This window comes from Canis aureus, chromosome 30, assembly GCF_053574225.1.
Source record: "Canis aureus isolate CA01 chromosome 30, VMU_Caureus_v.1.0, whole genome shotgun sequence".
In the NCBI taxonomy this organism is placed as follows: Eukaryota; Metazoa; Chordata; class Mammalia; order Carnivora; family Canidae; genus Canis; species Canis aureus.
In genome coordinates, this window is record NC_135640.1 from 5,803,746 (window position 1) to 5,823,931 (window position 20,186).

Consider the following 20,186-nt stretch of genomic DNA (forward strand, 5'->3'; position numbering starts at 1 on the left):
TTATTGAATGAGTGCTACATACAAGTACTTTTAATACATTATCATATTTAATCCCCAGAAGAGACAATACTTAGAGATGGCTCAGAAACAGGGCTGGAAATATTTACATTTGTCATGGGGTTGCCTGATTAGTAAACAACAGACTTATTAGGGAAGTAGGTAGTCTTATCTACATTTGATAAATGAGGGAATTACGTCTGCGAAAGTGTAAATAACTGGTTCCATGTCACATTATTGGAGTGCAAGTGTTAGAATCAAGATTCAAATAGGATTTGGTTTGACCCTCTGTACCCACAATGTTTCCAATATTCCTAGAAAATAGTATAGCACCTCCTATCTTTTAAGGACCCTTCTGGGAATTTGACCTGCTAAGGCTAAATCTTTTCTCTATTCAGATACCTGTGAAATATTTCTTTTGCTGCTGGCTTATTCCTTTTGTGGTCATACTTTAGCTATTGACAATTTAATTTTTATAGTAATTTTTCACATGGCCTATTTCATCTCTTTAGGAATAAAAAGGAAGAGTTCTCTTCTAGATTTAAAAGACCTCTCCTTCCTTCCCCACATCTTTTCCTTCCTTATTTCTTCCATCTGTTTCTATCCCTTCTTTCCTCCTTCCCGACTTTTTAAAGAAATTTAACTATAGATTTAAACCTTTCAGGATTGGACGAGGGGAGATGTGATATGGGAGTGGGTGTGAATTTTCTTCTGTTTGGTTCTTTATTTTACCAAAGACAGACAAATAATGGAAACAATTTTTTGCTTTAATGACTTCAACAAAGTATTTATGTTGGAACTCATTGTTCTTCAGTTTTATGAAGTAAGAATCATCATCCTCATTTTGCAGATGAGCAAATTGAAATCCAGATTAAATGGTGCATCTAAAACCAGTCAGGAAGGAAATATTCTGAATGTGGATTTCTACCCAGATCTGCTCAGTGTCAAAGCTCATGACTTTTTCTATTCATGTACTATCTTCCTTTATTCTAAAACATAGGATTTTTAGATATCAGGGATGAAAGAACACTTGAGATTACTTATTCCAACCATGTCAATTTATGTTTTAGGAAACTGGCCCAGAAGAATTAGACCGGTTACTTACTTACAGTCATGTGACCAGCTACTACAGTATCACATTATGATTGTGAGTGCTTTCTCTCTGTATTTTAGGTACTGACAAATTGGCCCAAATTCTTTGGCTTGTTGGGTTTGAATGTAAAGCTAGACTCCTGAAGTGGGATGATGAATTACAAATGGATGTACCTCTGGACCGATGAATATTTTGTGCCAGGAAAGATGTACAGTGGTTTCCATGTCAAGCATCAGGGGATGAGGATTAGAGGTGGACTTTAACTCCCCCTTTCTACTCCAGCTAGATACTTTTGGGCCGTGTACAAATTCATAGACCATTTGCAATAGATCTTCACAGAGATGAGATGCTTCAAAGAGTTTTCTTGGTTTCACATAGCATCCCTTTAGCATATGTCACATGGTGTTGCTTTGCTTCTCTAGGCTCTATTTGGGGTGTATTGTTGATAGGTTACCACACGCAGGGCACTGATTGCTGCTTTAATGTTTGTTCTTACAAGCAGCTTGATCTTATGCCAATTTTAACAGTGCTTTCATCCTCAGGGCTCTGAGCAGGCACTCCAATATACAGTCATAGGAACTGCTGACTCCATTGTGCCAAGTCCTTTCTCAATCGGTCTTTCAGGGTTATATTCAATTATACTTTCACTCGTAGGGTTTTAACATTGTAGGCCAAAATTAGACATCTTGTTTTACTAATTATAAGCAATTGTATTATCTTATGCTCTGCAATTAATTTCAATTTGAAGTAAACTTAGCAACACATATGCCCCTAAGCTAGTAGTTCTCGAAGTACACTCCCTGAATCAGAAGCATTAGAATAACCTTGTCACTTGTTAGAAATGAAAACTCTTGGGTCTACTAACTGGGTAATTGGGATGTGCACTGAAGTTAGAGAGCAGATCTCCTCAGACATTCCACACTACAACTGCATGTGACGACCCCCTCATTTCTGATTTTGCCTTACACTGGCACACCTTTGTGCCTTTGCTTAAATTCTTTCTTCTGCCTCAACAGTCCTTTTCAACAGTTTCAGATGCTCACTTTTTCTTTCCAGTTATATCAAAGGGCAATTCCGTCTAGCTTTCTGCAATCAGCATCATGTACTCCCCACTCTGTGCATGCAAAGTATCTTGCTTATACAGCTTAGCCTATGTTGTGCCTTGTGTAAAGCTATTCTTTGTTTTTTAAAGATTTTATTTATTTATTCATGAGAGACACATATTGAGAGAGAGAGGCAGAGACACAGGCAGAGGGAGAAGCAGGCTCCATGCAGGAAGCCGGGCATGGGACTTGATCCTAGGTCTCCAGGATCACACCCTGGGCTGAAGGGGGCGCTCAAACACTAAACCACCTAGGCTGCCCAGTAAAGCTATTTTGTTCCTGGTTGTCTCCTACTGCAGTAGCTTGCAACATTTACTTGCAGTGATAGCTCTGTGTCTTTTGAATTATTCATCTCTTTGGTTTTAGTTTCCCTCTTTTTTTTTAAAGATTTATTTATTATTTGAGAGAGAGAGAGAGAGAGAGAACATGGGGCACAGGGACAGAGGGAGAGAGAATCTCAAGCAGACCCCATGCTGAGCATAGAGCCCAATGCGGGCTTGATGCCAAGACCCTGGGATCATGACTTGCCCTAAAATCAAGAGTTGGAGGCTTAACCAACTGAGCCACCCAGGTGCCCCAGTTTTCTTCTTATTTTAAAGGAGGTAATACCTTATCTTCCATAAGATACCTAATGGGATTATTTCCAAAATTAAAAAGTCTATAAAAAAAAAGTCTATCAAATGTGAAATGGATAATAAATAATAGCTAATTTTATTAATAGGTACCATGTAGGTGTTTGTTGAACCAAATGAGATTTTAGGGCTTTTAGATTCACATATAAAGGTCAGTATCCTTGCTGTCACATATTAAAAAAAAAAAAAAAAGAAGAAGAAATAAGAACCTGTAGAGAAACTTTTCCTCTTATTAAAGAAAATGTGAGTCTTTGTTACTACATTTACAATATTATGTCAATATTAAACCTGTTTAAAGCAGGATCACCAACATGGTGAAGTTTTTTTTACGCATATAATGGATGATAAATTTTTTTTTAGATGTGTTCAAGATCAGGCAACTATCTAAATGAAAAATTTGGAATCTCTGAAAATTGACCTTTGCTCCTCAAAGATGGCTCAAAGACAAAGTGTTTCTTGTGTTGGATGTCAGTTTTCCTCAAACATACTTAAGTGCAATTAATTATAGAAATTATTAGGTTTCTTATTGCATAAAAAGACTTGGATCAAGATATGGGCTGAACCACAAAACTTATCAGGGATTAAATTGAAGTCAATTGTATATAGTCATGAATACCTTGGTTCAGAGAAGGAATGCTGGGTAGTGGGTACATATTGGAAATGAATTTATTAATAAAAATTAAATATCCCCCAAAATCCCAAGCACATCCCAAGCATACTTCCTCAATTTAATGTATAGGGCTAATATTCTCTAAAACAGTAACAATGTTGGTAAAATAGAGTTGATACTCTATAAGAAGTTATAGGATAACATGAACACTCATTCATTATTCAATATATATTTAAGAAATGTGTATTTCATATTATTCACTTGTCTAAAAAACCTGAACACCATGCCAAAGGATGATGATGATGATGATGATGATGGCAGCAATTATATTAATAATAATGCCATTTATTCTGCTTTAGCAATTTCTATGCCCTGTGTCAAGAACTTCACAATCAAACTGATCTTTGTTTAATTTTGTATACAATAGTAAAAGGAAATGATTATTCCCCATTGTTTAGAGAATGTAAATAATAGAGTAAATAATAATGGGGAAACGGATATTCAGGAATGATAAGTGATTAACCCCAAATCACACATGGAGTAAATAATACATTGGTCAGTATCCAAACTGAAGTATGGCAGACTTTGAAGTCTATCAAGTGTTTGAACCAACTTGGAGTGAGAAGCAACAAAAATAACATGACCAAGGTCATTTGCTTGAAGGCAGATTTAGGGGATGTAACTCAGAATTTTTCTTCTTTATAAGAGTTTGGGGCTTTAGTGAACAGTGAAAGCTGGTGTAGAGATTTAACATGCAGACCCTAAGGTCTTCCCGCTTCTGATTTTGAACCCTGCCTCCACAATTTGTGTGCTGATTGATCATTAAAAAGTTATTAGATCCTCGATGCTGATTTCCTACTTTTGACATTAAGATAAAATAGTATTCATCACATAAGGAATTGGGGTAGACATTTCTCTCTCTGTTTCTGTTTCTGTGTGTGTATGTTTATATTATATCTGTGTATATATTATATCTGCATATATACATGTGTCATATATAAATATAAACATGTTTATATATACATGTTTATATTATATCTGTGTATATGTACCTACACATATACATGTGACATGTTAAATATGTCCCTGTTTACCTGCTTATCTATCTGCTTATCTATCTGTATGTGTCTTAGAACAATTCCAGGTACATAGTAAGTACTTTGTATATGCTAGATATATCATCAACATCATCATCATTGTATCTGAGTTTCATTGCATCTGTTGCTATACCCATGAGGTCCTTCTGTATTTTAGCTCAACATTATTTAGACTATAGCAGTGAGACAGAAACAGAATTGCTTGAGCCTTATAGGAAAAAAACAATATTTCTAAATATTTCAGTGGTGGGTGATTTTTTTCTTTACTTTTCTCCCAAGACCCTCTGAATTTTCAAATTTCTACAACAACCAACAGCCTAGAGCCTAATTCAAAGTGGCTCACTGAAAAATAATTATATAAGTTAAGCTTTGTTACCCCCAAAAGTATTTCTTCCTACATTGTTAACCTAAAAACAACCCCCACCCTACCCTCAACCACCATCCTAATATCAACTAGGCCAAAGGCAAAAGCAAACTCTAACAGCATTGGCTATGTGCCAGTAAATTTGACTTTGTTTCTCTTCTCCAAATAGCATGTGTAACTTAGAGAAACTTGAGGGCATGCTGAAAAAATAATAATGTGATGGAGATCATACCAAACGCTTTTATTGGTTTCATAGTAAAAGTAATTATTTGCCAAGTTTATAGAAGAAAATACTACGACACAATATTTGGCCTACTTCTTATATGTAAGTTTTACTTCATTTTTCCTAGCATCAGAGAATAATATATATCAGAGGTTTTAGAATATGGGCTCAGTACTCAGTTATATTGTTTATTTTGTTGTGGTTTATCTTTAAAGGAGGCACTTTAATCCCTTGGCTAAATGTGCTGATTGAAGAAAGGATCATTAATATGTGTTTTTAGTTAGAATTCCAATGGGAAAGTAGATAGGTGTATTTGAACATGAATAATAGGTTAATACTAAAATCAATTTGCATCAGTTCATCCCCCCAAATTATCTTTTTCTTTCTTTTTTTTTAAAGATGTTATTTATTTATTCATGAGAGACACAGAGAGAGAGGCAGAGACACAGGCAGAGGGAGAAGCACGTGGGACTCGATCCTGGGACTCCAGGGTCACACCTGAGCCGAAGGCAGACGCTCAACTGCTGAGCCACCCTGGTGTCCAAAATTATCTTCTTCTGAAAAAAAATTTAGACTAAGTTGCTTTCATTTTCAAAGCTATAATGTGCTAATTTGGGGTATTTTGATCACTGGGCAGTTAAATAGGTGCAAAAGTTTTGTAACTTTCCAACATTGATATCAGATTATAATAACACATCACTGCCACTAAAACCCACTTAAAAATTGTCATTCTTGGGACACCTGGGTGGCTCAGCGGTTGAGTGTCTGTCTTGGGCTCAGGGCGGAATCCGGGGGTCCTGGGATCTGGTCCCGCATTGGGCACCCTGCAGGGATCCTTCTTCTCCCTCTGCCTGTGTCTCTGCCTCTCTCTCTGTCTCTCATGAATAAATAAATAAAATCTTTTAAAAAAATTGTCATTCTTCATTTTCATGGTAGAAAAAAAGTACCTATCTATGTGATGATCCGAAATTAGTTTCTTGCCATCTGTATTGCTAAATTTTATTTTATTTTTCAAAACTACTTTTGCAACAAAAGTAATTGTGTATTTTCTCTTGGTTAACTGCTTGGAAGCAAAGTTATTTTTTCTTGAATATCATATTTTCTTTTCTTTCTTGAATATCACAATATTTGTTTGAGATAGATTTTTTTCTTTTTTTGGGAAATGTTATTACTCTAGCATGAAAATAGATTTATGGTATCTCAATCTAGAGACTAAGTCAAAGTGTGTGAAATTCCTCTACTCTTTCTTATGTAATCCTCAAATTCCTTGAAGTACTTCACTTTGTAACAACAAATGTATGCTGTCTGTTAGGCGCTACTGTCCTATTTGTCTAATTGGTCCCAATATTGTAGCTATCAGATATGCTCCCTCTTATTGCTGTCTGATCCCATTTATGAGGAGTATCCATCATTTCTATGTGATAACATAAAACATGTCTTTTTAAGACTGGTTCTTTTAAACAAGCCAGCTATTTCTCCTGTATAATGTCTTTGTGCTCTGCTGTTCTGTAGGAAACCTAAATCTGTTTTCTTTGTATAAGGGCTTTCCTCTAAGGCATAGAGTATTAACTTAGTTCTATGTGCAGTGAATTATTCAAGAGTTGAAAACTGGCATAGTTCGTTGAAGGGTTAATGCATATTTATTATAAAGACAAAAACACAGCAAAAATGTACATGGACACATATGAGTGCATGCACATACTCATGCACACATGCATATAAAACCCCTGATGTTGTTTTGGGTACATGAGACCATAAGGCACTCTGGAATGATGGCTACATTTAGTCTTCTGATCTAATGATGGGGTGCCTACTTCCCTTGTTTATCTCTATGATCTGTAAACTCATCAAGGAAATTTACCACTTGCTATTCTTGGGATAGACATGGAAAATTCCAAAGATTTAAAAAGGAACAAGCTGCTGGAGGTAGGGATTCCTTCTGAATAAGGCAAACTCCAGGCAATTCTCAACTCTATACTAATAAGAAAAATCTAGCAGTAAGGCTCTTTACAATTTACATTTGTTTTTTGTTTTGTACCATATCTTGTATCTTTTGATAGTCACTACAAAACCATGAGTCCAGCAAGTTGTGGTAGTCTCCATGAAAACATTGGGACCCAGTGTGGTTAAATAAATGGCAACAGGTCACGTAGCATTACATAGCAGAACCGATTAGCATCTAGGTCCTTGATTCCTAAATCACTAATCTTCAAATTATGCTATTTAAAAAAAAATCCATAACTTTAAAAAGGAGAGATTTTTCTCTCTATTACTTATAATATTCAAATGAGCATCCATGGTCTGTCATTTTGGCCTCACCTCGTCAACTGGTTTGACTTTACTCAAACAGCTGAGATGGGCTTAGTTCACTCATTTATTCAACAAATATGTTAAAGAATTGATATAGGGCTTGACATCTTTTCATCTAAATTTATAAATTTTTATTGTCATAAATAAGTTGCACATTAAAATGGTCAATTTTATGTCAATCTAAATTTGTCTATTTAGAAAGCCCACAGCAAGAATATAGATACTAAGAGTATTACAATAGAACTGGGATTTTATATTGATTGATTTTATAGTTCACTCATTTATTCAACAAATATGTTAAAGAATTGATATAGGGCTTGACATCTTTTCATCTAAATTTATAAATTTTTATTGTCATAAATAAGTTGCACATTAAAATGGTCAATTTAGACAATCTAAATTTGTCTATTTAGAAAGCCCACAGCAAGAATATAGATACTAAGAGTATTACAATAGAACTGGGATTTTATATTGACCCCCTTGAATCAGTTGTTACATTATCACTCTAATCAAAATAACTTTTAAATTATATAGTTATGTTTGTTGCTTTGGAGGTAATAATAACCCTGGTGAATGTTAAACTTTGAAAATGGAAGCAACTTATAATGATCATGCAAAAATATGAACATGGCAGTACTTTGCTGCTCTTTTTACAGAGAACTGTTACTACTCTGTTGCTGCTTTTGGCAAGAAACAGCCTGTTCTATGGCCATGATGTGGCTCACTGATACAAAAGCAGCTGAGAGCATCCAAATGACATAATAGGAATACAATTATGGCTCTCAGAGAGTCTGGTTCATCACTAGTCATATCTGAATTGTACAGATTGAAGAAGGAATAGAAGCACTTTTTTGGGGTAATTTAAATACATGTGTTTTCTACTCGTTTCTGGACAATAATGGTTTCAGATATGTTCCTTAATTAGTCTTATAGAAATTTTAGTGGCATATTGGCTTACATTAATAAAAGAACAGTCTGAAAAAAAAGGAAAGAAACTGTGTTTGCCTGAAGAACACTAGAATATCATAAACAAGTAGATCTGTGTCCAGGCACAACCGTGTATGCATTCTGGGAAGTGAGAAAACAAAAATATTTACCATAATGAAAAACAAATTTGGTGCTTAAAAATAAGCAAGTTTTGTCTTAATTCTTCAGGCTTTTCTATCTCTACATAGATGTCCTTAAGAATATGAAAAAATGAAAGAAATTCTATATATTTTAAGACATTAAAAATGAATTATATTGTTATCATACAATACGTTGAAATATAACATTTCCAGCCATGTGTTTTGGTTCTAAACATAAAGGAATTATTTTGCCAAAACAAGAATTCTAAATTGATTACATTTTATGTCGGAATAGATGAATTACAAATTAATATATACATGCTAAAGCAGTGAATGTGGCACATCTTATAATGCCAACAAAAATAGTTAAAGACCATAGTATAGTGGCAACAATTTAGAATCTGTCACGTCTGACCCAGTTACTAGTGGAATAATATTTTTTAAGATATCTAGGTCTAATTTCATAGGAACAGTAATTATAATATCTACATCTTAGAGTTGCTGTGAGGTTTACGTAAAATAAAGTAATTGTTACATGGTATTTAAGAAAGGAGAATTGTTTTAAGAAAAACTGCTTTTAACTCTAAGCCATCATGCATAAAAACCATTAATGATATTTCTTAAAACGGAAAATTCAACATGAAAATGAATATTTCCATAAATAGAACAGCTGGAAATACAAACTTAAGCTCTTTAGGATTTAACCAAAGACTTTCACGGTGCTTGCATTGAAAAGAAAACAGTGACTGGAGCTTTTGGCACACTGGGGAGCTAACATACCTATCAAAACTCCTTGGAGATTTGTGAAAGGAAAATATTTTCTGCTGTTTTCAATGAGTATATTCGTCACTCCAACAATTTTAAAAATAGCCTCTAAGTGCTAAGCAGGAACAGTTAAGTACATCCAGTCATTCAGCCATTTTTCCATTCAACAAATATTTTTTAACTGCCTACTATGTGTCAGAAATTGTGCTAGAGTCAAGATGAATAGTATATGGCCCCAGCCTCAGAAAGCATATAATGCTTTCAAGAAGAACTGCCAAAATCATGGCCCCCAAATGCTTGTTATTTTATATCCACACTTAGCATCAGATATTTTAAGATATCCCTTGAGGTTACAACTTTTCTATTTATTGATTCACTGACCAAATGCTAAAGCTAAATAATGTCTGGAAAAAGCAGTTCATTTCTGAAGAGATCATAAGGAAGACCTATTTGGGGATACAGTTATGATGTTTTTCAAATAGAAATTTCTTTGATTTATACTATAATGAGTCCATACCTTGCATAGTCAGAGCAGAAAAAGCACACCATGTAATAGCAATTTAAGTAAAATTTGCTACTCATTCCACACACACTTTAGGTTAGAAGCATATTTTGCTGATGTGTTAAATTTCTGATTCCACAAGAGAGGTTCTGTTTTAACAAGTTATAAAGAAAAAATTTTATCTTGAAAATTTTTATCTTGATATTTCTCTTATATTTAAGAAATATTTTCATGGCCCATAAATGCTAATGTAAAAATATTCTCACACCTTTAAATAATTTTTAAAATTATTTTGGAAATTTCCTAAAGTGAATTTTGCTAAACCCAACAGATGTTTTTCCTAAAATAATGTCAATTATATCTATTAGTATATATTTGTAAACAAGTATTCATGAGGTCAAAACTCACTTAAGTACTATGACAAGATGCATGTAAAAGACTTATATACAGTAAGAAATTATTGTTTTGACATCAGATTTTTACTTTTCTTAGCAATATTTCAGTCACTTAACAGTCCATGTTGTTAAACATCAAAATACATGAAATGCTTTTGCTGTTTAAAGATGTCCTCTTCCCAATCCTCCATTCCTCCACCTCCCACTTTGGAATATCTTCATGAGGTCACTGAGGGTAGAACATTATTTAATTAATTTATTTTTTATTGACTTTTTTTTTTTGTGGTGATGAATGTTAACTAAATTTATTGAGGTAATCATTTTGTAATATATACAAATGTCAAACCATTCTGTTGTACACCTGAAACTGATATAACACATGTTAATTATTTCTTAAAAGAAAAAAATCTTGCCTCAGAGATATCTGTTAAACATCCTGTATCATAAATTAATTGTAGTTTAAGAAAAAAAACTTTTTAAGACAGAGGTTTCCTTTTCTTCCTTTAACTCAAGAAAGTATTTTAGGATAAGATTTCAAAGAACCTCATGGAAAAAAATTCCACAACTCAAGATTATAAAGAAAAAAAAAAAGGATTTGTCTTTAAAAAAAAATTTAAAGATTTATTTATTTATTTTAGGGATAGAGAGACAGAGACAGAGTGAGAAGTGGGGGAGGGACAGAGGGAAAGGGAGAGAGAAAGAATCCCAAGCAGATTCCCTGCTGAGCTTGAGGCATGGTTTGATCTGAGGACCCTGAGATCAGGACCTGAGCCAAAATCGCCAGTGGGGTGCTTAACCAACTGAGCCACCCAGGCGTCCCAAGAAGGAGTTGTCTTTAAAACACTATCTTATTCAATTTGGAGAGGAGTAAACTTAATTATCATGTGAATGATTCAGAGAGGCAAATTAATTGTAATAGGATAAGTTTTGCTCTGTATCAGAATTTTGGTTCTCTGTATCCATGCAACTCAAATGATATCTGGAAAAAAAAAAGTAATGATCTCTATTTGGAGATAGCCTCATTCCTTGACCAAGCTACCTTACTTGGTCTTATTAAAGTGTGTGGACCAGAAGGAAGTGAGGAAGATAGACCTAGAAATTTCTTTGAGGGGTGCCTGGGTTGCACAGTTGGGTAAGCAACGGACTATTGATTTTGACTCAGGTCATGTGTGGTCTCAAGGTGCTGAGATCCAGCTGGCATGGGGCTCTGGGATCAGCAGCAAGTCTGCTTAAGACTCTCCCTCAGTCCTTTCCCCCCCCAACCCCCTGCATGTTCTCTCTCTCTCAAATAAACCCTTTTAAATTATTTATTTATTTATTTATTTATTTATTTATTTATTTATTTTATTTAAATTCAATTAATTAACATATAGCATTATTCGTTTCAGAGATAGAGATCAGTGATTCATCAGTCTTATACAACACCCAATGCTCATTACATCATGTGCTCCCCTTTATGTGCATCACCCAGTTGTTCCATACCCCCATCCCCCATCCCCCCTGCAACAACCCATTTGTTTGCTATGATTAAGAGTCTCTTATGGTTTGTCTCCTTCTCTGATTTTGTCTTGTTTTATTTTTCTTTCCCTTCCCCTATAATCCTGTGTTCTGTTTCTTAAATTCCACATATGAATGAGATCATATGATAACTGTCTTTCTCTGATTGATGTATTTCACTTAGTATAATATCCTCTAGTAGAACATTAATTTAGAAAAAGAAATTCCAAATGTAATTTGGCTGGTTTGTTTTTACTTTCTAGATATACTTTAGAACAAGATAAACTTAGAAGGAAAATTCTATTTTGTAAAATCTAAAATAGTAACATTTCCATATATTTAACATGTACACATTTTTGTCCAGAAATTCTGAACAGAAAAATATATATACTTATTCAAATGATAATCATATGGTATACATAGAAAATGATGAAAAGGAGTGTCTTTCACCAAAAGAGGTTATGTTAGATATCCTATATGGTCTAAGGTATGTTGAGTTTAGCTTAAATAAAGTTCATAGACGTAAAGCCTTGAAAACTACCATGATTCACACCGGGTAATTTTGAATGTATTTGTTCTGTTATGACTTACCTGAAGCCACTGAATTTTTACAAATAGTGTCATCCATAATCTCATATAGAAAGAAAGAACAATATAGCAAATAAGGACCATGCAGGCTAAACAGCCTGACTTCAAATCCCAATCCTACCATTTACTACCTTTGTGACCTTCTCTAGGTCAGATTCCCCCTCTATAACTAGGGATGACTTCTTCTCTTCCAAAAAAGTATCTTCCTTATAGTGTTATAATGAAGATTAAAGGAATTAATACACAAAGAAGTGCTTGGAGTAACACCTGAGTAAGAGTTAGCTCTTTTTACCCATGCTTATGAGTCCACAGCTCTTAAAAAGCACATTTGGCTTCTAGAAAATAAAATTTGTAAATCCAGTAAGACACTCAATACTATGAGTGCTTCCTATAAAAAAATTATTCATTATCAAATCATCTCTAGTTAGGCCTACCTAATGCGAAAAGCCTAGAAAAAAGAGAAAGAACCTGAAAGAAAGAAAATAGGTTAGGTATTAAACTTTCAAATATTTCCAAATATCTGGCCCTAGATATTCCTGTAATAGTGAAATCTAGCCAGACAGATATTATTCGCATCTCCAGGTGATTATATGGCAAGGCATTTAAGTGTTGGGATTTTTTATATGCCTTTCAAGAAAGGAATTAAAGTGGCTATTAATTAATTCCATGACTAATTTGAGACTGTGAATGTGCAAGCAGAAGTTGACCAGCAGACCCCCCACGCCCCCAGTTCAAAGAGAACAGATTGTGATTAGGATCTTATCTTCCAGGCCAACATCAAACTTTAGAGACATATTTTAAAGAGTGAACGAGACTATTCCATGAAACTAGCACAAAAAGAATGGAATGTAGTTTCCTTTTTAAATTTATTGCAATGGGCAATACCTCGGGCCCGTTTCTGAGTAACTTTTGTATGTTTAATGAGCAAAAATTCAAGGGGAATTTTTTATTTCTAAGTCATGCAGCCATAGATCTTCCTGATTCATTACCATAAAAATAAATTAGGAGAAGTTAGGTCTTGAAAAAGCCTATCTAATTATATAAGCTCTGGTTACACCGAGTGTCAAAGGGACTTCAAAAGACAAAATAAAAGGTGTCTCTGAAGAAAGTATGTTGTGTCCAGGTGAATAGTGTGCACAGCTATCTTCAGATTTGCCTGAATATATGGAAATAAGAATCCTTGTTAAATCTCAAGGGAATTCAAGAAAAATATAATCTTGCTGTCCACACAAACCAAAATTTGGATAAATCAGAGAACTAACATAATGGAGACAAAGCTGTTCTAAAATTTTACATACTCTTATTTAAGATATCTGTCAAGAGTTTAAGCGACTCCATGGTATCGCTGCCTCCACACCCACTTTGTTCGGCCTGGTAATCTCCAGGCCCTGAAGCTGGCATGAGTCTCTCCTGCAGGTGCATGCCCTAGGCAGCAGCCCAGTCACAAGCCAATGTAGGTTTCTAATGTGACCGACCCAACTGCCATTGTGATCAACATTCTCCCCCGCCTCCCAGTGCCTATCCTTCATCCTCCCCTTAGATAAGATCCTGTGGAGGTCACCAAAACCCCGCTCTTTTCATTTGAATTGACCAATCCTACCTTAGCCCAGGAACTCCAAAGCATTCCACCCATGAACCATAATAAAGGCATGTGCTTCAGGTCCAGCCTCTCTTTCTCTGCCTGCACCCTGCCTTGACCTCTCTATGCCACCCTTTGAGGCATGCTGTCTACTTCCCCTAGGACCTGTGAGTAATAGATTGCCCTATTTGATTTGCTCTTGTAGTTTGTAGTTGAACCATGGCTTACCATCCAGCACCCTATGCTCCATTTAGTAAATATCAATTTGACAAAGTCATACCAATATCATAGCAAACATTTGGCAATTTAAATATGTAAAAAACTTTTACATAGAAAATAAAATTAGTAATATAATTAACTTATAGCTACTATTAGACCCCAATTATTAAAACTCCTCATAGTTCCCCAAATTAAGGTTTCTATGAGTATAGCAGATATTCTAAGTGATCTTATCTGTTCTATTAAAGTAGACCTAATGAATGAAGGTGAATGAAGGAGAATAAAAAATGTATCAGAGAACTAGGATAATTGTATTGTTACTGTAGGTAAAACTGGTTAAATAATTTGCTTGGAATTTCGAGTTCTCTGTCCAAAGAGACTTCAAAAGCAAAGGCTGTACTGATTAGAAACAACTCAGCAACCAAAAGAGTGGTTTGCAAGTTTTTCTGGAGCAAATACAATGCAGTCTTTAAGTTAAATAAGGACATCATAATTTTGACATTGTATAGATATTTTATTTTATAATTTTTTCAGCGGGATGTTAAAAATAAAGGAGATCATTATGTAAGGATTAAAGGGCTAAAATCAATATTTAAATGAAAATAAACTATGAAATTTTTCTGTAAGAGAAATAGCAATAGTACAGTAGCTTTTGCTGCATTTCATGGATTCATGTTGCCACCTTCAATATGTAAGTAATTAATGTTTCTTTGACTGGATTTTAGTATATGAGCTTCTGAATATCCATGGGAAAACACGATGTTCTCATGATACCTACAGCATTTTAGGTTTGGTCCAAATACTACACACACACACACAAACACACACACACACACAATTGCAGAAAATCCTATAGAACTATCCAAACACTTTAGATGAATATGCTTTTGGTCATTATCTTTGAGTAAATTTTGTTATTAATTTTTTTAATGGATTGTGGGCATATTCAGGATGGCTGCAAACTCTGATGCTGCCCCCATGAGGAAGTGGAGCCTGTATCAACACTTTGAATCTGAGTGAATGCTGTGACTGTTTTGGGCAATAACACACAGCCACAATAACCCTGTGGACAGGGCCTGGGTCTGGACCTTAAGAGTCTGGGAGTATCTGCTTCCTGTTTCTTGGAACATTCTCTCAAGGAAGTTCTGAGCCACTACATAGGAATTCTGATTGCTGGAGACTACCGTGCTGACTGGCACATTAGGCATCCTCCTTGACAGCCCTGGACCATGCTCAGACTTCGGTCATCCACATTAAGGCCCCAGCTGTATGAATGAAAGAAACCACATTGGACCTTCCAGACCAGACCAGCCCTGCCGTTGAATACCAGAGCGGCCTTTGCCAAAACCACATGGAACAGAAGAGCCCAGCTGAGCTCTGTCTGAATTATTGACCCATAAGATCATGAAATATAATAAACTAATGATGGGGTTTACATATCTCCCAGTGCTTTACTTAAATTATATTTTCTTTTTTTTTAATTATATTTTCTATATAAGTAAAGCCAATAAAACATTTTTTGTCAATAAAAACTGTATATAATTGAGGGAACTTAACTGGTTTTCTGTCATGAGTATCACAGAATTCTTCCATATAGATTTTTATGTATAATTTTTTTATTGGAGTTCGATTTCCCAACATATAGTATAACACCCAGTGCTTATCCCATCAAGTGCCCCCCTCAGTGCCCGTCACCCAGTCACCCCATCCCCCCACCCACCTCCCCTTCCACTACCCCTTATTCGTTTTCCAGAGTTGGGAGTCTCTCATGTTCTGTCTCCCTCTCTAATTTTTCCCACTCATTTTCTCTCCTTTCCCCTTTAATCCCTTTCACTATTCCTTATATTCCAATATGAGTGAAACCATATGATGATTGTCCTTCTCCAATCAACTTACTTCATTCAGCATAATACCCTCCAGTTCCATCCACATTGAAGCAAATGGTAGGTATTCATCATTTCTAATGGCCAAGTAATATTCCATTGTGTATATATATATATACACACACACACACAATCTTCTTTATCCATCTGTCAGTGGACATTGAGGCTCCTTCCCCAGCGTGGTTATTGTGGACATTGCTGCTATAAACATGTGTCTTGGTCTCTCACTGCATCTGTATCTTTGGGGTAAATCCCCAGTAGTACAATTGCTGGGTCGTAGGGTAGCTCTATTTTTAACTCTTTGAGGAATCTCCACACAGTTTTCCAGAGTGGCTGTAACCAGTAACCAATGTAACCAATGTAAACTTTCCCACCAACAGTGCAAAAGGGTTCTCCCTTCTCCAATTCCTCTCCAACATTTGTTGTTTCTTGTCTTGTTAATAGCCAGGGGAATATTGAAAAAGAAAACCAGAGTCAGGGGCATCACAGTGCCGGATTTCAAGCTGTGATCATCAAGACAGTGTGGTACTGGCACAAAAACAGACACACAGATCCATGGAACAGAATAGAGAACCCAGAAATGGGCCCGCAACTCTATGGTCAATTAATCATCGACAAAGCAGGAAAGACTATCCACTGGAAAAAGGACAGTCTCTTCAATAAATGGTGCTGGAAAAATTGGACAGCCACATGCAGGAGAATGAAACTGGACCATTCTCTTAAACCAGACACAAAGTACACTCAAGATGGTTGAAGGATCCAAATGTGAGACAAGAATGCATCAAAATCCTAGAGGAGAACACAGGCAACACCCTTTTTGAACTTGGCCACAGCCACTTCTTGCAAGAGACATTTTTGAAGGCAAGGGGAACAAAAGCAAAAATAAACTATTGAGACTTAATCAGGATAAAAAGCTTCTGCACAGCAAAAGAAACAGTCAACAAACCTAAAAGACAACCTACAGAATGGGAGAAGATATTTGCAAATGACATATCAGATAAAGGGCTAGTATCCAAGATCTACAAAGAACTTATTAAACTCAACAGCAAAGAAACAAACAATCCAATCATGAAATGGGCAAAAGACATGAACAGAAATTTCACCAAAGAAGACCTACACATGGTCTTCCATATAGATCTTACAATTTTTTCTCCTTAAATTCAGAATATTAAAGAATTCTAAAAACAAAAACAAAACAGAATAAAAGATGGAACCTTGCTTAAATTTCACCTCCTCAGAGAGATCTTCCTTGACCAACCTATTTGTGTATCTTTCATTGGCCTCCTTACTCTGCTTATTTTTTCTTCATTACACTTATCATTACTGACATTTTTGCATATCATTTCCCTAGTTTGTTTCCTGCATAAAAGTGACTGGCACATAATAGCCTCAATAAATATTTGCTGTAGAAGTAAAACTTTGTCCTCTTGCTGAAAATTATAAACTTTGTTTTAGTAAGTAAAAATTACAATTCACCCCAATATTTTTTAAAAAGAAAGGTATTCTGATATCGTCTAAAGATAAAAGTTTTTATTTTTGAAGAAGTAATTAACATGCATTTATTAATGCCTTTATTTTTAGGGATGTATATTTACTTGATATTCATTTACATAGCCAAAGCCATTTAAAGATTAGTTTACTATTAAATATCATATTAAAACTTATAGTTCTCTCTGGAGTTAATCAACCAACAAATTTTCTTTGTCTTCCCTTCTTTGTGTTTAATTAACATGACAGCATATTGTATATGAAATACTAGCCCCCATATTTCATGTGATTGTCTGTATAATTCATGTTCATGAGGGTATCAAGACATTTATTTCAGCGCATGTGAGCTTACAATGGCATTGAAAAGTCATGTTGATAAAATTAATTGTCTTGTTTGACAAACAGTGGAAAAAAATCTAGAAGGACTTTAAGTAAAAAGTGAAATTAACTTTAAAATGGCAAAACATACAGTGGCTCCCCGTTCGGTTTAAATGAACACACCATTATCAATCTTTTCATAAAATCTCAGTGTGGTACCATTTCCCTATTAAATCTTTCTGCAAAGAAAGTGGAGCTATTTTGTATGCTTATCCTTTGTTCTTATACCACTTTCTCTTTCCCATGTTTACATTATAAGAGGGATGTTAAGAAAATAAAAGATGAAGCCAACTGAGAAAGGCCACATAGAAGATTTGAAGCTTCAGGAGTAGGAGCAAGAACAAATCCTCAAGGCATGTTGCTTGCATGGCTAACAATACATTTCACTTTAAAATTCAGGTAAACTGCATGAGAAGCTACATCATTATTTTCCGGAATTAATTTCTCTCTACTATGCAACAATGACTGTTCTTCTTATCAACCACTCTCATAATGGGGAGTAAACAACCAACCACCTCAGCAACATATATTATTAAGATTCTTCCTTTTTCAGGCCAGCTGTCCCTGCAATTATATTTTACAAATACAATTCTACACAGCTCCTCTCAGTTGAACACAATAATGTAATTTTACTGAATGACTCTGCAGAAGGCCTAATTATTTCTTGAAGCAGGGCTCCTGATGTTATTTTGCATTTAATTCATGACCACATGCAGTAACCACAGGTTATTATCTGTGCAGTAACCAATTGAAATATTTTCTAAAAAGTATTTCACGTACTTTTTAACCTGTGACTTTTAGAAACAATCGTACTTTGCTTTGCTTCTTGAACACACCCAAAGGATTCAAATATGATAGAGAATTAAATTATAAACCATATATATATTGAATCCATTTTAATTAAAAAATACGTATTAATTCTAGTATATTGAAAGTGCACCTGTGTCTTCCAATTACCTATTATTTTAATAACCAAATAAACTTGCGAATCTATGTCAGTGACTACCAAGTGTCTTATTTATTCATGGAGTCTTTTCTGAAAACATCAATTAAAAATTAAATTAATGGGATCCCTGGGTGGCGCAGCGGTTTGGAGCCTGCCTTTGGCCCAGGGCGTGATCCTGGAGACCCGGGATCGAATCCCACATCGGGCTCCTGGTGCATGGAGCCTGCTTCTCCCTCTGCCTATGTCTCTGCCTCTCTCTCTCTCTCTCTGTGACTATCATAAATAAATAAAAATTTAAAGAAAATTAAATTAACATCAATTAAAAATGATTTCCTCTTCTTCAAATATCTAGATTTTATTCAAATTTCCTTGTGGAATCCACGATTTGTTATTCACCACATATTGCCCTAAACTGTAAACATTTTTTTTACAATGACACACATAATTGTCTGCATATACTTCCATTTAAAATTATATTGATATGAAAATAAACACAATAAAAGTTATAGTTAACATACAGCAAGTTCTTACTAGGTACCAGGAATACATCACCCTTTAGATATGCTATCTTCTAAATCTTCACATGGTCCTCAGTAAAAAATATCACTTAATAGATAAAAGTTTCAAAACTTGGAAAGATTTAGTAGCTTGCAAAAAAATAAATAGGCGTTAAATGGAGAACACAGGATTCTAATTAAGAGATCTGCTATCATTGATGTAGTTCATAACTCTCTATATGCTGACATATATTTAGGTTAGGTTTTCAAATACTGAGATATTGCTTGTGTGTGTGTGAGAGAGTGTGTGAGATCTTCAAAATGAATGTGTGTGTGTGTGTGTGTGTGTGTGTATTAAAAGGATTATAAGAATAACATCAAAATTTCCCATATGGATGTTGGGTCTTTAAAAACAGGCAGAAACACCAGTAATAATAACAAAATGCATTTCTACATTCTAGAATAGAGGCTGTAATAAAATTTATCTTTCCTATAAGATTTCTTTACCTAGGGAATTAAAGTGCTATGTGTTATTTTCCTATAGATGGCAATAAAGGTGATTTACTCTCTGATATAGTTGTTTGTTACATCTGAGGGGGAAAACTATGTTGTTCAAGATTGAAGATAAAAATTATATGTAGAACAAGAATAAAAGAAAAAAGGAAAGCCACAACAGTAGAATAATAGTAAACTTAAAATATAAACATGTTTTATAGAAAAAAGAATATCTTGTCAAATAGTTCTGGAACTCCAGCAGACGATCTCCATAATCTAGGTTTATTGTCTGGGTATGGAGGTGCATTTGTTGAAATGGCATTAAAATATACCTATGAACCTCACAATTCTAACACAGAGGCTTATTTATAAAAATAATTAGCTATTAGTCAGCTCCGACTTCAAGAATATATTTAGATCACCTAGGAAGCGTTTAATTCACACAGAATTTGCTCATG